Here is a 21,581-nt window from a genome sequence, read left to right as displayed (position 1 = left end):
AACTTCGTATTTTTCAGTACATATTATATTTTGTTTTTAAAATAAATTTTTGGTATAAAATTTAAAAACCATAGTATAGCTTATTATATGGCATCTCAGTTTATTTGATTTTGAAAGTGAAGTGTTTGATAGTAATATAAAACAAGAGTAAGCAGAAAAATGTGAAAAGTCCAAGATGAGCCATCAGTTGCTTTGCAGTTATTTTTCTAGTAATTTAAATAATATTTTAATATTCTATAACGTTTCATTTAGATAGGTTTCAGGTTTTTTCTTTACTGTTTTAGGTTATTAGTAGAATAAACGAAGTTTGGAATTGGAAGAAATGATAGAATCCATATAAATAATAAATACAAAAGCCCTTGGCAAATTCTGTCAACTACCAATAAGCTGTAAAAAGCTTCTTGTTTTATGTATGGATGGTAAAACAAAGATGTTTGTTAAGTGGAATGAGTCTAGACACCGGTGTTAAAATAAAATTCTACACAAATGTTATAATACAATTTGGATATCTTTATTTTATGTTTCTGGCCAAAATATTAATTCAGTAAATATTTAGTATGTACTATAAACTTGGCACAGTTCTAGGCACCAATAATACTTATCAAAAATTCCTATCCTCATGGAGTTTTCAATCTAGTTAAATATATATGCATATATTCCACCCTTGTCTATAAAACATTTACTACATTTTGAAGGGGATCCCAGGAAACACAGTTGTTTTTTCAGGCAGATGTGTTTGAAGAAGATAAAAAAATGATAGACGGGAAAAGAATCCGTACTAATAATGCTGAAAATATCTTTGGCATTTTCTGTTTGTCAGATCTTTTTATTTCTGTTTTCATCTCTACTGTAAACCTCATAAAGCTTCATAATAGCATAGAGATCTTAAAAATTTCTTTGAATTATAAACTAAGTTTTACCCAAGCCGTAAATTTTTTAGTAACTGGCTTTCATCATCTCTGGGTGCTGTTGACTTAAACACAGAAATTATAAAACATGCAGTTTTCTCGTGTAGCTTTAATAGTAGTGTTTTTTGTATAGTGTCTATGTATATGACTTTATCTTAGAACCCATATATTTTTATAACATTGAAATAGTTTTTAAAGATTTGTCTTCTGTATCTTTAGTTAAGGATTATCTCTCCTATTTTCAGTTTTGTAGAAACCAAAGCCATTGGAATTCCACTTTCTAACAAATATCTCTAAGCCATTCAGCTACAGTTTTTGTTTTGTTAGAATGTATTTAATAAATTAATGTATAGCTTATTATATAATATCTCATTTCTTATATTTTATTCATATTTTTACTTTTGCATACAAATGTGTGTCAATTGGAAACAAATCAAGTTGAAAAGAAAATCTTGCCAGCAGGAAACACAGCTTGATTTGAAAACAGATTAAAAAAAAATTTTTTTTCTTTTCTTTTTTTTTTTTTTGACAAAGTCTTGCTCTGTCACCCAGGCTGGAGTGCAGTGGCATGATCTCACCTCACTGCAACGTCTGCCTCCCAGGTTCAAGCCGTTCTCATGCCTCCCCTCCTTAGTAGCTGGGCTTACAGTTGCGTACCACACACCCAGATAGTTTGTGTATTTTTAGTAGAGATGGGGTTCCGCTATGTTGTCCAGGCTGGTCTCAAACTCCTTGCCTCGAAGATCTACTCTAGTTGGGCTCCCAAAGTGCTGGGATTACAGGTGTGAGCCATCACGCCAGGCCTGGATTTTTAAAAAATTTCTTAACTTTTTTTTTCAGCAGGAAAAAAACCATCCATAGGGAAACACTAAAGCTGACGTGAGAATGCCCAATAGCAATAGTTTTTTCATGTAGTAGTTAAATAATTATATGACAGATAATGGTTAATCTGTGTTTTGTGATGGTTAAGTAAAACTACCATGATTGCCACCATTTAGTCCTAGAATTTTCATTAGACCAGCTTGAACTTTAGTAAATTAAACAAAACATATTTCTTTAGAAGTAAGATGTCTCTATTAATGATACATTTTTGTGTTCTCAAGACCTTCCTTTACTCTAGAATTATATTGGTCAGTATGCTAGCCACTAGCCACATTTGACTACTTCAGTTTTAATTAAAGTAAAATACAATTAGAATTTCAGTTTCTCTATCACCTTGGCCACTTTTAGGTGCCCAGTAGCATTATGTGACCAGGGGCTACTTATTGAACAATTTAGATCATCTCCATCATTGCAGAAAGTTCACTGGGCATGGCTGCTTAAGAGGAGTGGTGTTTTTTAAGGTTCCTTTTATTCATATAATGATGGTCAGCCTTTCATTTAAGAAGGAGGCCTCTTCAGAGAAGCTTCTGTGGATCTGGACTGTCTCCTTGGTTTTCTATTTCCCATTTACCAGTGTGAATGGGAACAGCAAGGTGTCTGTTGCCTTGTTGGCGTGATGTGAGAGAGTGGGGCAGAATAGTGGGAGATGACATTGGAGCAGTAACAGCATGCATCCTGATTTTGCACATCAAACCCATCAGTCTGTAACGCTCTTAATAGCTATTCATATGGCATATTCTCTCACCTCTTTCAGTTCAGAGGACTGAAATTTTTTCTTAGCAAGACCTTCTCTGACCACACCATTTAAAATTCCAACCTTCTCCCTGCTAGTGGTAAGCTATACCCCTCTTATTTTCTTCCATGGTGCTAATCACTGTCTTGCTATACTGTATGTTTTACTTTTTTTTGTAACTTTTGAGACAAAGTCTCATTCTGTCACTCAGGCTAGAGTACAGTGGCATGATCACAGCTCACTGTGTCCCTGACCTCCCAGACTCAGTTGATCCTCCAGCTTCAGCCTCCTGAGTAGCTGAGACCATGGGCATGTGCCACCATGCCCATCTAATTTTCATATTTTTTATAGAGATGGGGGTATCACTATGTTGCCCAGGCTGGTCTTGAACTGCCTTGGCCTCCCAAAGTGCAGCTATGACAGGCATGAACCACTGCACTTGGCCCACTTTATTGGCTGTTTCCCTCCAGTAGGATATTGGCTGCATGCAGGAAAGGATTGCTGTCTGTTTTACTCCCTGCTGTATTCCCAGGGCAAAGACAGTACCTAGTATGTAGCAGACCTTCAATAACTATTTGTCAAATGAATAAATGGATGTGTGTATTCTAAAATAGTAACATAAAATGAGATGGTCAGTTTACATCTAAGAATACATTTAAAAAATATTAGCATAAAAAACTCTCCTACTTATGTGAACCTACAATGAGATAGAGTTGGGTATATGTATGAGTTTTGGGGTACAGAGGAGAAGAGAGGTATTAAGTAGTTTTTGGTATATTAATCTGTATAGGTGACTGATTTTGGATTTGCTGATAGTCAAATTTTAAAAAACTATTTTTATGTCTCTTTATAATTTCTGGGTTTTAAAATAACTCAGCATGTATAGTCTTATGAATACCTAATAGCTTATCTTCATATAAAAACACCTATCAGATTCATTTTTTGACTTTGGACAAAGCACTGTTTCTGTTCTTTAATATCTATCAGGAATCTACAATAGACTAGACTCTTCACTAAAAGAACATACTGTACTTTCTTATCTTGCGATTACTGTTTGCAGGCTAAGTTTATGTCAGGAAAATTAGGATTCATCTTATTCATGGAGTTTTGCTCCCCCCAGACACAGGTGATGGGAGGGAATAATATTTAAGGTCATTTGATTTTGCAATTGACACCACTAGCAACTTAACCCATCCTCTATCTGATTGCTTCCTATTGCTCTTTTTCCTGCAAGCCCTTGCCCAGATTCTTGGGCTGTTCCTTTTGAGAAAATCACTACACAGCACAATGCCTTACCAAGAAAGCTGCAAGATTTCTCCAGTTCAGTTGGCTCTTCAGTACCCCCATTCTCAGCCATGCCAGAAAGTGGATCAGAACAATCTGAGGCAAAGACAGTAGTAATTATGTCAGGAAATTAGCTTCTGGCAAGTAAGACAGCAAATATGAAGAGAGAAATATCCAGCACACAAAAAATCTTTTAATGTTTCCAGTTGCTGTCAGATAAACCATGTTAAAAGATTACTTTATGTCTTTCTACACCCTTCTTAATACATGTATTCACAGATATATAGATTTAAAATTTTTGTTTTTATGTAGAGAAAATTCGAAGTTTGCTTTTTTTATTTGAAAGCATAAAATAAACAACTTCGTAAATAATAGCTATAGCTGTTTTTCTTTTTTTTAAGTATTTAAATGGGATCATATAATTTTACATACATGAAATATGTACTTTTCAAAAATCGTTGTAGTTTTTTGGTTTATTATTATTTTATTCTATACCACTCCTTTATTCTGTCATTGTCCCATCCCTATCCCTTAGCGCTTATAAATTACCTGATAGGTATCCTTTTATGCTTTTCTCCATATCTGTGTATCTGTAACTGTTCATATTTGGAAGATTTCAACTGGTATTTTTGAGGACCTCTCAGCTTACTGAGAATAAGACAAAAGAAATTTAAACCTTTAAGTAGTCTGTAAAAAATTCAGGGAATGATCTGTAAGGTAATTTATGACCAGATGCTGCTTTGTATAATGCTCATCATATGGAAGAGTTAGAGAAGGCTGAGGTCAGGTGGGCAGTCATAGGGTCTTTAGAAAGTGCACAGTTTGGATGAGCAGCAGGATTAATAGGGATTACAGAGTCATAATGTTCATAGTTTACTAAACAAAGTAGAAATAGGGAGCTATTCTGCATAGAAAAATGATACTAAAGGATCTTTTGAGATTTTTCTCAAAACAGTTTTGAGTCTTCTGTCTTAGAATCACCAGCAAGCTAATCTGATATAATGAAAAAAAAAGTAAAGTAGAATAAAGATGTCTTATGGGAGAGGTGGCACTTGAGTCCCTGGGTGCCTCAAGTTGCTTAAAGTCTCTTAGAAGTCACTCCTCACTGTTGGACACCATCTGCTATGCCTTATCATGTTAAAAATAATTTTCACAAATAAAAAATTTGCTTTTGGTCAGGTGCAGTGGCCCACACCTGTAATCCCAGCACTTTGGGAGGCTGAGGTGGGCAGATCATGAAGTCAGGAGATTGAGACCATCCTGGCCAGCATGTTGAAACTCTGTCTCTCTACTAAAAAATAAAAAAAAAAATTAGCTAGGCATGGTGGTGTGTGCCTATAGTCCCAGCTACTTGGGAGGCTGAGGCAGGGCAATTGCTTGAACCTGGGAGGCAGAGGTTGCAGTGAGATGAGATTGCACCCCTGCACTCCAGCCTGACAACAGAGCAAGACTCTGTCTCAAAAACAAAAACAAAATTTGCTTTTAGTAGTGTTTTTTTGTTAAATTTTTATAATGCAGCTTTAAACAGTCTTCTCTCACATCTTAAGTAAACTAAATTAAGCCAAATTCTCATACCATTTGTTAACTACTTTCTGTAGGGATTTTTTTTTTTTTTTTTTTTTTTTTTTAAAGATGGAGTTTCACTGTTGTTACCCAGACTGGAGTGCAATGGCACGATCTCAACTCACCGCAACCTCCGCCTTCTGGGTTCAAGCAATTCTCCTGCCTCAGCCTCCCGAGTAGCTGGGATTACAGGCGCGCACCACCATGCCCAGCTAATTTTTGTATTTTTAGTAGAGACGGGGTTTCACCATGTTGACCAGAATGGTCTCGATCTCTTGACCTCGTGATCCACCCGCCTCTGCCTCCCAAAGTGCCGGGATTATAGGCGTGAGCCACCGCGCCCGGCTGAGGGAATTTTTTTTTTAATGGCTGGTAATTGCTTCTTTTTGTGGCTTTTTGGATATTCTTATGAAGCTGTCATAGCCACTAAAAATGAAAGCAGTATTTACTTTTATGGAGGTTCCCTATGCATGTATACTAAGGTAGATTATTAGCAAGAAGGGAATAATTTTATGACGGCGTCCTCTTAATATTTTCTTTATATTTCTCATTTATACCTATTAGAGCAATTTAAACTCCCTAAATTGAATGTTAAGCTGTTGGTATTCAAGATTTTGGAGATTTTAAAAAGAATGCTTTGAAATATTTTTAGCATATAATGTTTTATGCTTGTTTCCAGCCTTGTTTGTGATAAATTTGTCATCCTTTGCATAATTTTAAAGTCATATGACTTTGATCTGGAAAACATTTTATTACATATTTATTATTTACTGCCATCTGCAACTGTGAAGATGTGTGAAGAACTCATGTTTCATTTCAAAATTTCTCTTTGAGATTATTTTGACTTGAACCTTGTTTTTTAAAAAATAACTTCTTTGACATTTTAGCTATCAATCTTGGGAATATTGTATGGTGAGTTTTAAAGATTCTTATTACTCTGTAGTCAATAGGTATCCTTTATCTTCCTGATAGTGATATCATCAAAGGACTTGTATAAGTTAAACATGACCTCCAATAGCTAAGACTGTGCTTGCAGCCGAGGCTAATGACCTCATCCAGGTGTCTTCTCTTTTCTTACTACAAAGACCAATCACCTAACAATAATTCACAACTTTTGCCTAATAATATGTGTTCAAATTAAAGTAGCATAATATTCACCATAAGGAGAGTAGTTGTAGAAAAGAAAGCCTGTATTTTATGTTTTAAATAATTTTTTTTAAACTAAATGATTTAGAGATTATTTCTGGTATCTTCTTTTGAGAAAAAAAAATCATCTATCTGTGTGAAATATAAAGAGCAATGCTAGAAATTCAAAGTTTTGTCTCTTCCACAGACCTAATGCTGGGAATCTAGAAGAATATATATGTATATTGGACAGCTATATGTCTATTGCATAGTTCTATAGCACTTTTTATAGATGACACCTGAGATATACAATTACATTATATTTTACTTCAGATCTCATGTCTATAAGTCCTGACTTTCCTAAGCTCTGTTCTCATTTTCTTTATTTACAAAATGAGGGCATGATCTCCCCATATCACGTTATTATGAGGATTTTATTAGATAATATATTTAAAGCATTTAGACAGGACGTGCACATAACAGGTTCTTAGAAACTGCTGGTATTTCTCTTTTTTCTTATTAACTCCTAGCCTACTTACAGTTTTTGTAGAATGGTAGAGTTAGACCTCAAGATACTATTTAACTGGCTGTGAACATCTTACGAATACAAGTTGGACAGATTTCTTGGTGACTAAAGGTTTAGTTTAGGAAGATAAAGAGAATAGGTGCCTTGCTACAGTCAGTCATTCATTGTATGCAAATGTAACCAGCATCAATAAATAACAATGCTATGGACCCATTTTTTAATTATGCCTGAGTAGATACATGAATTATAATTATCTTTTTACAAATATTCAGCAGAACACATATGACATGTTAACTATTCTATAGTGTTTTGACAGGCCTATTTTCCAATGGTTACATTTCCAAAAAAGTATATGATTGATTCAAAACACAAAAATAACCATCAAAACTGCAAATTACTTTCAGGCTCTAAACTTAAGTTCTAATTTGTCAGTTATTTTCATAGAGTTATATAAAGTTTTAATAATAATGCTTTTGTAAATAATGCTCTTATAAAATGCTCCTGTAAATGCTCTTGTCACACATGCTGTTAGAAGCAACATTTACTAAATGAAAAAACAGTGGCTTTTGCAAAAGTTAGGTTAAAATTTTTTTAAAATAAGGATAATTATTATCCTTGTTTTTTAAGGCTATGAATCATATAATAATTTAATACTTGTAGTTAAAACATAGCAAGTTAAACACATTTGTTTAACGATGCTTCCTCCTGAAATCTCACTGAAGTGACAGGAAAGGCCCTTTTTAAAGCATAAACCCACGTAGATGAAGAGAATTAGAGAGTAGTTGATAGCAGAAAAGAGATGTCAAGATTCAGTTGGAAGCTGGAAGCCAGATGCATAAATGGTAACTGACTTAGCCACCTAGAGAAAGCTGAAATCTTAGCCATGATGGGAGAAGCCTGTAAAAGGCAAACTGATTTATCTTACACTTCCCTCCTCTGCTCTGTGCAGCCAAATCACTGCTCTCCCTTTGCTATCACAGAAGACAAAAGAATTACTTTTAAAGGGGACCTAATAAAGAGATCTTATATTCCAGGCAAAGAAAATCTTCATGTAGAGTTGTTTGTCCTCTCCTTCTCCTCTGTTGTTGTCGTTGTTATTATTATTATTGCATTTACTGAGTACTTACTGTGAGCCAGGCAATATTTTAAGCACTTTACACTTAATTTTTTGTTTAATTCACATAGCAACTCTATGATATAAATACTGTCATTATCATTTTATTGATGAGAAAACCCAGAAACAAAGAAAATGACTTGTCTACTCAAAACTACAGTTCATACGTGGCATAACTGAGGTTCCATCCCAGGCTGTCTGGCTCAAGGGTCAGAAAAACTGTGGCCCATGTACCAAGTCTAGCCCACTACCTGTTTTTGTATGGCAAGCTAAGAATAGTTTTTACGTTTTTAGATGGTTATATTATTTTCTTATGGCTGCTGTAACAAACTACCATAAATTTAGTGGCTTAAAATAATAGAAATGTATTATCTTACAGTTCTATAGGCTAAAGTCTCATTGGACTAAAATCATGGTGTTAGTAGGGCTTTGTTCCTTTCCAGAGGCTCCAGGGAGAATCTGTTTTCTTGCCTTTTCCAGCTTCTAGAGGCCACCCTTATACGTTGGCCCCTGGCACCCTTCCTTCATCATCAAGGCTAGCAATATTAGGTTGAATCCTTCTTACGTCATAACACTGTGACCGTCTTTTCTGTCTTCCTCTCCCACTTTTTAAAGACCCTTGTGATTACATCTAGTCTACTCAGATAATATAGGATAATCTTCCTATTTTAAGGTCAGCTGACTAGCAACATTAAATCAATCTGAAACCTTAATTTCCCTCTGCCACATAAGGTAATATATTGACAGGTTCCAGGGACTCAAATGTGGAAATCTTTGGGAGTATTACTCAGCTCACCATAATGGATTCCGAAAATAAAAGCAAAAATACTTTGTGACACATGAAAATTATATGAAATTCAAATTTCAGTGTCCAGAAATTTTATTATAACTGCTTCGTTCCATTCATTTGTATATTATCTTTCACTGCTTTTGCATCACATTAGCAGAGCTGAGAAGTTGCAATAGAGTATATGGTCCTCAAAGCCCATACTTACTATATGGCCCTTTACAGAAAAAGATATTGGCCCCTGCCATACAGTTTCTAATTTGCATTTTAGTGCTTTTCTTTTCAATATTAATGGTAGACATGGACCACCAGACACTTGAGAAAATCCTCTCTAATATGAAATACAGAACCTTACACTAAACAGAATAAGTCAGAGGAGAGATAATGTAGAAAACTGAAGAAATTTTCAAGGAAAAAATCCTATAACTGATACTCTCAGAGAGAAAATAGAGAATAGTACAACCAAGAAACTAAAGTAGAATACTACCAAAAAATCTGAACTTTAAGAGATTAAGGAAGAGCTCTTGCAAAATATATATGTGATTGGGATGTAAGGGAAGGAATCCCAGACTTAAAATCTCCCAGAAAGTATATATAGTCAAGGATTATTTCTGGATTCAGAAAGTAGAATAAAAGTGATAGAAAAAAAGGTAGGAGACTTACAGTGTCAATTTAGGGACTAGTATTTGACTAGAAAGTTCCAGTGAAAATATAGGAGAGGGAGGATGAAATTAGGTAAGAAAGAGTTACTAAAAATAAGGTCTCAGAACTGAAAAAACATGATTTTCCAGAGAGGAAGGAATCATCTGGAAAGAATGAAAAAGATGCACAGCAAGCCATGCGTCATTAAATTTCAGGATACCAGGATTTTACTCACAGAGAATACAATAGGAAACATGTGATGCAAGAGTAATAGGACCGTGTAATTTGGGATGTTGGTAAGACAGTTGCTCAAATGTAATATCAGGGATTCCATATTAGCACAAAGAGATGTCGTCTTTCTCAGTTTTCTGTTGAAGTGATGAAGTATTTTAAGTTCAGTAACCATTACTTCTAGTGACTGCTGACCAAATCTTCTTAATTCTGTCCTAAGCGTTATTCACTCTAGACATACATTCAGCTATGTGTGGAACAACCCACCAGGATTATATGCGAGAATTTAAGCTCAATATACCCAAAACACAACTATTTCTTTTAGAACTCAGTCTTTCTTTAGACTTTGCTCTTTTTATTATTTTTCCATTTAGAACTTCAGAATATTCTTTACCTCCTGTAACCAGTGTCAGTCTTTTAAATTCTGTGTTTTGGTTATTTTAGTGTTTCTCACATCCACCCCCTCAATTTCATCTCTCTTTCTTTCATTCTACTTCAGACCCTCATCATCTTTAGCTTGTGATGCTGGATATCCTCACCTTTCTCTGTCCATATGCTGATAAACCTAGCCCCAGTTTAAATCATGTTAAATGCAATACTTACTACTTCAGTACTTGTCATATGCTGAATAAAATTCAAATTTTCTCAGACTGATACTTCAGCCTTTCAGTTTATGCTTTTATATTTTTTTTCCAAACTTTGAGTATCTTCTGTAACTTTCTCCATAAATAAAAAACCTTTTTTTTTTTTTTTGAGACAGGGTCTCTGTCACCCAGACTGCAGTGCAGTGGTACAATCTTGGCTTACTGCAGCCTTTGCCTCCCAGGTTCAAGTGATTCTCCCGCCTCAGCCTTATGAGTAGCTGGGACTGCAGGGGCACGCCACCACGCTCAGCCAAGTTTTGTATTTTTAGTAGAGATGGGTTTTTGCCATGTTGGTCAGGCTGGTCTTGAACTCCTGACATCAAGTGATCCACCAACCTCGGCTTCCCAAAGTGCTAGGATTACCAACGGGAGCCACTGCACCCAGCCTAAATCAAAAAACTTTTTAGTCAGACTAGATTATACTTGTTGCCCTATGATTATCCTCTGATTTACTGCCTTGGTGCCTTTTCCTATACTAATCACGGCACCCTGTATGCCTCTCCCACAAGCCCCCTACTGCTGGTGGAAATAGCCACCATCTGCTATCCAACATCCATTGAAGAAGGCCCAATTAGATGTCATTCCCTCCATGATGCTCTGTTATGGACTAGAAGATTATATATCTAGGGATGTAAACCCTGAAAATATTTTGTTTTATGTTTAGTTTTCCTGGTTATTTATTTTGTTTTTCTTTAAGCTTTATATGATCAGGGACTTTTTGTCTTATTTGCTTTTTCTCTCTGCCCTAGATGAGCATGACATGTTAATAAATATTTGTTGAATAAATAAATGAATGTTGTCAGAGCATTAAAGGTTTTGTTTTAAATGGGTTTGGTTTTCAATTGCTTTATTGTTGTTTTTATTATTTATTTATTTTTATTGTACTTTGAGCTCTGGGGTACATGTGCACATCCTGCCTCCTGCAGGATTGTTGCATAGGTACATACACACTCATAGTGGTTTGCTGTCTCCAACCCCCCCATCGCCTACATCAGGCATTTCTTCCCGTGTTATGCCTTCCCATCCATACCGCCCCCTGCTGTCCCTCTCCTCCCATCCCCGCCACCCTCCTCACCTACCCCATTGAATGTTGTTCCCTTCCTTGTGCCCAAGTGTTCTCATTGTTCATCAACCCTCCTATGGTTGAGAACATGCGGTGTTTGGTTTTCTGTTCTTGTGTCAGTTTGCTGAGAATGATGGTTTCTAGATTCATCCATGTCTCTACAAAGGACACAAACTCATCATTTTTTATGGCCGCATAGTATTCCATGGTGTATATGTGCCACATTTTCTTTGTCCAGTCTATCATTGATGGGCATTTGGGTTGGTTCCTGGTCTTTGCTGTTGTAAATAGTGCTGCAGCGAACATATGTGTGTGTGTTGTTTTTAAATTTTAAATTACTTTTCCTTAAACTTATTATCAAATAAGTGCGTTTTGAGAACAATCCAAGATGGCTGATCGCTAACATCTCGGGATTGCAGCTCCCAGTGAAAGCGCAGAGAACGAGAGGGCGCCACACTTTCAGACAAATTTTTGTCGCTCACGGACCATAAGATTCCCAGTGGAGGAGCCCCACAGGTTGCCAGCACGACTCTTGTGGCCGGGGCAGCGGTTTTGCCAGCACCTCGGCGCAGCGGCTCTTGGTGCAGAGGAAACGGGACTGGTTCCCCTTCTGACCGACGTTTGGAGCTCTGGGAAGGCAGAGTCACCTATTACGGACTCAAGAATGAAGCCAGACTGGAGATTCCCAGGCAGAAAAGTACCATCAATCTTAACGCCGCTGTTTTGGCCGGTGCAGTGGGTTGTTCATATTTCGGCCGTGGGGATTAACAGCTTGGACGTCCACTCAGAGACCTAATTTGAAAGTTGGTAATTATAAAGACGACAGGTGGATAAATTTACAATGATGGGAAGAAACCAGCGTAAAAAGGCTGAGAATACTCAAAATCAGAATGCCTCTCCCTCTAAAGAGGATCACAGTTCCTCATCAACGAGGGAACAAGGCTTGATGGAGAATGAGTGCATTCCGTTAATAGAATCAGGCTTCAGAAGATGGATAATAAGAAACTTCTGTGAGTTAAAAGAACATGTTGAAGCCCAATGTAAAGAAACTAAGAACTTTGAAAAAAGGTTTGACGAAATCCTAATGAGAATAGACAATTTAGAGAGGAATATAAGTGAATTAATGGATCTGAATGAAGAATACAATACGGGAACTTCGAGAAGTAAGCACAGGTTTAGGAACACTTGAATTGATCAAGCAGAAGAAAGGATATCAGAGGTCGAAGACCAACTTAATGAAATAAAACGAGAAGACAACAATAGAGAAAAAAGGATAAAAAGGAATGAGCAAAGTCTCCAAGAAATATGGGAGTATGTGAAAAGACCCAATTTACGTTTGATAGGTGTACCTGAATGCGACGGAGAGAATGAATCCAAGCTGGAAAATATTCTTCAGGATATTATTCAGGAAAACTTTCCCAACCAAGCAAAGCAGGACAATATTCAACCCACCCTAGGTAGTACAGAGAACACCATAAAGACATTCCTCAAGAAGAGCAACCCCAAGGCACATAATTGTTAGATTCACCAGGGTTGAAATGAAGGAGAAAATACTAAGGGCAGCCAGAGAGAAAGGTCAGGTTACCCACAAAGGGAAGCCTATCAAACTTACAGCAGATCTCTCAGCAGAAACCCTACAAGCCAGAATAGAGTGGGGGCCAATATTCAACATCCTTAAAGAACAGAACCTTCAGCCCAGAATTTCATATCCTGCCAAACTAAGCTTCACAACTGAAGGAAAAATAAAATCTTTTATGAACAAGCAAGTACTCAGAGATTTTATTACCACGAGGCCTGCTTTACAAGAGCATATGAAAGAAGCATTACGCATAGAAAGAAACAACCAGTACTAGCCTTTCTAAAAATATACCAAAAAGTAAAGAGCATCAACATAAAGAAGAATTTACCTCAACGAATGGATAAAACAGCCAGTTAACACCAAATGTCAGTAATCCTAAATTTAAATTGACTAAATCCCCCAATCAAAAGATACAGCCAAAACCCAACAGTATGCTACATTCAGACCCATTTCACATGCAAGGATACACAAGGACTCAAAACAAAGAGATGGAGAAAGATTTACCAACCAAATGGAGAGCAAAAATAAATAAATAAAAAGCAGGAGTTGCAATTCTCGCATCTGATAAAATAGATTTTAAAGCAACAACGATATAGTGGTAAAAGGATCAATGCAACAATAGGAGCTAACGATCCTAACACCCAGATACATAAGACCCATAAAGAGATTTAGACTCAACAAGACAGAAAATTAATAAGGTTATCCAGGACCCGAACTCAGATCCGGAACAAGTAAACTTAATAAATATTTATAGAGCTCTCCACTTTAAATATACAAAATATACATTCTTGTTAATACCACATCACACCTACTCATAGGTTTAAATGAAATATTGATCGGCCATTATTAATACCCATTTTTTAGAATAAAGCAACATTTCCGTTCTCTCTCCCTCTTTTTCTTCCTTTCTTCCTCTCCTTCACTCCTTTTTTTCTTTCCAAAAAAAAAAAAAAAAATTTGATCACTGAAGCTTTCAAAAAGAAAGATTTTGATCAAAAACAGAAAAATGAGAAATACAAAACTGTCTTATTTGAAGAAAGACAAAGCCTTCTCTAAATTATCAGGCCCATTGAAGCAAAGGAATAAAAAAGTGGTCATGTCCTACTCACCCTCCAGGCCACTGAGCTATATCGTTTCTTGCAGTTGCTTGCTATGTGGATTCCAGACTGACAAAAAAAGTACTTATCAATGAACCTAACCATACTACATGATGTACACTGTAACCTGCAGTTCAACCATGTAAATTACTAATCAGCATTGTTTCTGTAAGCCAATGAAAAATTCTGACAAATAACTTTGTATTGGCACACTCCTTGTCCCTCTTGTCGTCTTTAAAAACCTGCATATAACAAATATCAAATGGGGTTCATATCCAGGTAACTTGAGTCTGAGCCTTCCAGGCACCTGTCCTCACCTTGGCTCAAGAAAACTCTTTAAAAAAAAAAAAAAAAACAGATAAGTGTGTTTTATAAGTTGTTTGCTTTAGCCTTCAGTATGTAGTGTTGCCTATTTGCATCAGTAGTATTTTCAGCCTATTGTTTTACAATAACTAGATTTTAAAGCCTATAGTGTTAACAGTAAGTGATATTAATTGAATACTTACTTCATTCCAGGGACCGTTTCAAGTACTTTATATATATTTTAATTCATTTTACCCTCAGAACAATACTGTGAATTAAGTACTACCGTTAACTACATAATTTAGATGAGAAACTGAAGTACAGCAGTGAAGGGTTTAACAGCTTGCCCGAGGTCATGCATCTAGTAAGTTTTGGAGCCAGTAACTCTGACTCTAGAATGTGCACTCCAAAATTGCATTGCTGTAGGTTCAAAAAATAAATGACCCTGTTGGGAATGTTCTAAAACAAGATTGTGATGATGGTTGTACAACTCTGTAAATAAACTAAAAATCATTGAACTGCACACTTATAATGGGTGATTTTATGGTCTTAAATTATAATTTGATAAAGACATTTAAAAAGTAGATGATCTATGTTCTTATTAAAATGGGTTATAATTTTTTAAATATTTCATGTACAGTGGAACTTTTAGCCCTGAGTTCTCTTTCCACTGGAATATGGGAATGGGTGAAGTAAGTAATCTATGCCTTGCCTCTGTTGGCTAAGGACACAAAAGTTTATATGTCACTGTTATGAGCTCTTTGGGGTGAGGATTTTTTCTCCTTACCTTTGACTCTGTTGGTATGTAAACCACGTATAGCAGGGACTTGATAAGTATTTGTTGAATTAAATCTCAAGGGCTTTATTTACCTGTACTGTAGATATTTAAATTGTATCCCCAAAAATTTTGGCTTTCATAGTTTAATTGTAAAATATGGACTTTGTGCAGTATACTTAAAAGGTAAAACATATACACTGCCTAAATGTATAGATATTAACATATAGAAGGGAAAAATGTAACTGATGAAAACATTATGTACAAAACTTTATAGATTAATATGATTGCATATTGATCAAAGTTGCTTGAGGAAGCCTAAAGAAAAATTGAGTTAACATAAGTATTTACTTATAAAGAGTTTTAAAAGTATTCTTAAAACATTGGAACTTACAGGTAAGGTTAGAAGAATTATAAATTTCTGCTATACTTGGCAGAAATAGAAAACATATGAATATTTATGGATGTGTATTGATATTTAGGACAGAAAAAAAGGAAATCATGAACCAAAAACTTCAGTTTAACCATAAGAGATGGTGTTAGAGAGTCAAATGTAAAAATATAAGCAAGCAATTAATATAATCTTATATTTTCATTATATTGAATAAATAGGTTCAAGAGAGGGTTGTAATTTCACTGTCACTAGTGACTTGAATTTAGTCAAAATATAAAGGTCAAAATGAAATATTTGTACAAACAGTAAGATTTTGTTTGTTAGTTTTGAGACAGAGCCCTGCTCTGTTGCCCAGGCTGGAGTGCAGTAGCTCAGTTTTGGCTCACTGCAACCTCCCTCCTCCGGGGTTCAGGTGATTCTCCTGCCTTAGCCTCCTGAGGAGCTGGGATTATAGGTGCCTGCCACCATGCTTGGCTAATTTTCATATTTTTAGTAGAGATGGGGTTTCATCATGTTGGCCAGGCTGGTCTGGAACTCCTGACCTCAAGTGACTCACCCGCGTCAGTCTTCACATAGGGAAAAGTGAAGGAAGAAGTGGGAAAAGGTTGAGGTGGGTGGAAATATCATATCTAATAGGGCTTTTTTGATTATATAGAGTTTGGATACTCTTATGAGAGTGGTGAAAAGCCATCACATGGATTTTAAGAGAGGATTGGCATTATTCAAGTTATATTTTTAAAAGAATCATTCTGGCAGTTCTGCATGGAGAATAACTACAGAGAGAGAATGGTGGAAGCAGGGTAACTGACTAGGGGCTATTTTAGACATACAGGTAATTTTCTGGACAAGGGTTTTAGTGGTGAAGGTAATGTTTGGATTCTGAAGACTTTTTGAAGCCAGAGCTAACAAATGGATAATGTAAAGCTCTTGTTTTTCACAGTATTTTAAATTATACCTTTTTAAAAAAGAGTTGGGCAATGGTATAAAATAGATACTGTGATTTGGAAAATAATTTTATAAAACACATTTGTTCATTCTCTGTCATGGGTACCTTATTTTTTAATGGTTAATAGCGTCTTTGAGAGTGAAAAATTTGGGTTGCATGAAATAGGGGAAGCCTGTTTTGAATTTGTGTTTGAATTCTAGCCAGTTTTGACCAGTTAATTTTATTTTTATTATTATCTCGTATCAATTGGAAATATGGAGTAAATGCTCCCTAATTCTTTAAAAAAAAAAAAAAAGACCAAATTTTTGGTATGTTACAAAGCACAATTACTCCTTTATGGTTATCTAGGTAGGGCTATGTCACCCAAATGGTAAGACTCTCTGCAAGATGACTATAGTCTCTAGAAAGCCTATATAAGGGATCCTCTCTCTAGTAGAAAGATTTCCTGAGCCATGTTTCTCAGCATTAGGACAGTTATGATTTATTTTGTAAGTGGACAAGGCCAAACATTACTGTTTTAACTATTATAAACAAAATAGTAAATGTTAAATGTTCACTTAATAGAGCCACTAGTAGGGCTTTTTATATATACAAAGTAAAGTCTGAGCCAAAATGTGAAATAGTTCTCTGGTCTGTGTTCATTCTCTTTTAACCTACTCTTTGATTCATTACAACTGGAGAAGTGATGCAACCAGTGATGATTTGTGCTCCAAAGCTCTTGGTGCTGCAGTGAGTCCTCCCTGTTTCATTTTTGTTTTTTCTTCTACTGATTACCCAAGCCTTAGTAATTCATCAAATTTTTAAAAACTTTTCAGACATATTTATTATAATATTTTAGACCCAAATTAAAGAGCTTGCAAGATTCTGTTAAACCTCAACCTTTTAGAATATTTTTTAATATTTACCAGTTTTTTTTTTCTTTACACAGATTTAAACTGGTAATAGCAAAATGATACTATTTATAAAAAAACTGTCTTAAAATGTCTTTAATAACTTCGCAAAGTTGCGTGTCGTCCTTGCACAGGGCCTACGGTAATCTTCTCTGTATTGTTCCAGTTTTAGTATATTTGCTGCTATGAGCACAATGTTTACCAGTTTTGTTCTTTATCAGTTTTCATGACTTTCAGCTTTAGCCTACAAGGTAATACAAGGATCAAATCTTAATTCAGATATAATTTTAAAGTTGTTTCCCCAATTTTTTATAGTTAATTGTAGAACTGTTCTCATTGAGTGGTATTTTTACTGACTAGTTTGTTTTTTGTTTATTTTGTTTTTTGCTGCTGTTACTGTTTTTTGCCATCAAGGTTTTAACCTGGATGGTAAACACTAATGCTGCATTGATGATCATGGGGCAGGTGGCTAAGGAGCCGATCACTGCATTTGTCAGTTAGTAACCCTGTTTTATTTTGAAAAACATTCTTGATATGCTCTCTATTTGAAAATATAGCAGAAAACACCTATTATACTTGTCTTGTAAAGCTTTATTTTTTAATCACAGAAAATTACATTTTATATTGTGACTGACTATACACATATCTTTGTGCAGACACACAGGCATATGTGAAAGTGAAAAAGAAGTTAACCATAACAATTCCTATTGCAGTATGCACTCCATTTTTTTTTTTTTTTTTTTTTTTTTTGGTATTCCAATTTGTTTCATGTTTAAAGTACTGACCAGAACCTATTAAACTGATTTTATGGCCCACTAATGAGTTAGAATCTAGAGTTTGAAAAACACTTCTAAAGCATGTCACAAATATAATTTTATCTTTTCAGAAGCCTTGTGAGATAGGCAAGGCTAATATTAACCCTTTTCAAACATAGCTAAAGCCTACACTTTTAAAACAGAAGTTGGACTAAAGAAGTGGAAACAGAAAAGCCAGTTTAGGGTGTTGAATGAGCAGAGGACATCATGAGCACAGTGTGCACTGGAATGGTGATAGGGAGGAAGAGGGACTGCAGAGATTTAGAACAGGAAGCAGATGAATGTAGAATATAGTTTGTTTGCTTCAGCATTTTTACCTAAGCTCTTTAAGACATCAGATATGCCACTAGAAATCACCTGAGGTTAAAATTTACCAGGTTCTTGGTATCTTGAAAAGCTACCAACATTAGTTTACAAGGCTCTACATATTAGCTTCTTACAATTCACCTCTAGAAATCTCATCTATACCAATCCAATCCAATTTCTCTAGGTAAATCTATTTCCCAAAACTCACTTATTTGCATACTACTTTTATAATTCTGGTTGTATGTATACATCATCATATTGTTTTTTAATTCGTTAGAAATGGATTTATTTAAATATTCCAAATAAAAAAATTTGAGATTAACTTCAGACAGCATAACACTAACCATTTAAAGCATACAATCATTGGTATTTAGTGTATTCAAAATGTTGCAACCACCAGTTCTCTAGTTTCAAAAGTGTTTCATCATCCTGTAAAAACACCCCAGACCTATTAGTTAATAATAATTCATTCTCCCACTTTAAAAAGAAACATTCTAATACTATAAAAAATGTAAAAAACCAATATGATTCTAAATAGAACATAGCAAATTCTGAAAATAAAACATTCATTAGCCAGATACTAGCTTGATGCTATTATCTGCCAAGGCTCTGTGTCTTAGATTTTTCTGTGTTAAAAAGGGATATTAGCAAAAGTTGTGGGGGTATTAAAGACACATCAGTGCTAAATCAAGACTTTCTGCTTGGTATAACTGAAATAATTAAAGGAAATTTTAAAAATACGCCTTTCTCACTATGAGATTGACTGCTATTTAATGTTATTTCCTTTACCATCTAAAATTTGTCTTGCTATAGCTGAATTCATTCTTTCTTTCATTTCACTATTAAAAGGGTTGCATATTATTTCCAGAGTCCTTTATATTTGAATTCCTAAAATTCAGAGAGTGTGTTCTTCTAAATATTGGTGATTGCAGTTCTCATTATCCTCAAACATATAAAATCCATTATTTACCAAGTAGTAAACTAGATGATTTCAGAGTTTTAAAGAAAAGATACAAATAATATAAATATAGTTTATATATACTTATATATATATCTTTGTTGTACAATTTATGATAATTTATATATGTAAATCTTTGTTGTGAAAATTAATTAATGCATAATTAACAGACTATAAAACTGATAATAGTCAATAGACAAATATGTTCTAAAATTTATCTGGTTTAAATTATTTGGAACTTTTATACTTTTTCATAGAGACTGAGTTAATATCAGCTATTATGAATATTCCAGATTAGCACAATATGGCTTACCTTTTTGATCTTCTTTAAGTTCCCCAGTGGTGGTTCTGGTATGATAGAAATAGTATTTTGCATCACAAACGTCAGTTTCCACATCTGAACAATAAACATCATCTCTACCTAGTTATAATGAATCAAATAAGAAAATTTTTGTGTAAGTAAACAGCACAGTCCCTGGTACTTGGTTGAAGATCTATTAAGTGTGTATTCATTTATTCAGTCATTCATATTCATAGCCATTTTAAAATTAATTTTTTAATTGACAAGTAATAATTGTACATATCCATGGTGTACATAGTGATGAATTCATCCTTTCCTTCACTTCACTGTTATATTTAATACATACAATGTATAGTGATAAAAAATCAGCATAAGTAACATCCATCATCTCAAACATTTATCATTTCTTTGTGTTGGGAATTTTCAATATCCTCACTCCAGCTTTTTGAATGAATTTTCAATATCTTCACTCCAGCTATTACCACCTGCTGTGGTACAGAACACTAGGACTTATTTCTCTTATCTAGCTCTAATTTTGTGTATCTGTTAACAAATCTCTTCCTAACCCTCTTTTTCCTCTACCTTTCTCAGCTTCTAGTAGTCTCTCTTTTACTTTTTACTACGAGATCAACTTTTTTTCTCTCACGAGTGAGAACATGTGGTATTTAACTTTCTGTTCGCAGCTTATTTCACTTGTCTTCCAGTTCCATCTATCTTACTATGAATGACAGGATTTCATTCTCTTTTATGACTGAATAGTATTCTTTAGTGCATATATATAACAGTTTCTTTATTCATTATTGGACACCTAGGTTGATTCCATATTTTGGCTATTGTGAATAGGGCAGCAATAAACATGGGAGTGCAAATATCTCTTTGACACATGGATTTCTTCTCCTTTGGATACTGCAGGGGATAAGGGAGAGTTTTCCCTTGGTTCTCTGACATTTTGCTGAAAAATCAACTCACAAAAGGCAGATTAATTAGAGAAAAGGCATACAGATTTATTTATCATGTATACACAGGAGCCTTCAGAATGAAGATCAAAAGATACAGGGGAAATTGTTCATTTTTATGCTGAGGTTCAACAAAGTATGGACAGTCATGTAGAAATATGATTGGACAAATAGGGGTGATCTAATACTAACAGACTGGGGAAACCTAGGAGGGCTATCTGTCTAGATTCTTTTTTGGTTCTCTGAGTATGCATTCTTTCCTTCTGGGTATGGGACAAGACTCTCTCTGGAATGGGGCTGTTATAGCCTCTCGTCAAACAACGTAGGTTAGATAATTCCTTTGTGGTCAGTTTTTACACTGAAAACCAGAGGGAAAATTAGAGTAATATTTATGGGATTTATGACTAGCTTTGAGAAATAGGGGTTTTGGTTTCTACAACCTGCCTTAGGGGCCAGGGATTCTAGTTTCTATGGCCAGCCCCTGGAGAGAGTGGGACAGAGAGACAGTGGGGCAGGAGAAAGAGAAAAACATTTGCTTTAGAGGCTACCTCTGAGGCTTTAATTTTGGGATATTATTTTCTGGGCCCTAAAAAATGTATACTTAATAGTAGCTTTGCTGGATCATCTGGTAATTCTATTTGTAATTTTTTGAGGAATTGTTCTCCATAATGGCTATACAGATTTACCTTCCCACCAATAGTGTGTGAGTTCCTTTTTCTCCATATCCTTGCCAGCATTTGTTATTATTTTTTTTTTCTT

At 35.1% G+C, this 21,581-nt stretch overlaps 1 protein-coding gene and 1 non-coding gene across 6 annotated transcripts in view; one reads left to right on the top strand and one right to left on the bottom strand.

Moving 5' to 3' along the window:
* The window catches only part of WDR70 (WD repeat domain 70), a 379,012-nt gene that overhangs the window by 217,026 nt on the left and 140,405 nt on the right, over nt 1–21,581 (top strand). The window lies entirely within an intron of this gene.
* LOC118151863 (U6 spliceosomal RNA) lies at nt 17,576–17,679 on the bottom strand. The gene has a single exon (XR_004740268.1). It is a non-coding gene; the product is annotated as a U6 spliceosomal RNA (small nuclear RNA).

The sequence above is a fragment of the Callithrix jacchus genome, chromosome 2 (assembly GCF_049354715.1).
Source record: "Callithrix jacchus isolate 240 chromosome 2, calJac240_pri, whole genome shotgun sequence".
In the NCBI taxonomy this organism is placed as follows: Eukaryota; Metazoa; Chordata; class Mammalia; order Primates; family Cebidae; genus Callithrix; species Callithrix jacchus.
The sequence above is the reverse complement of the archived record's forward strand: the minus strand, read 5'-3'. Positions and strand labels throughout refer to the sequence as shown.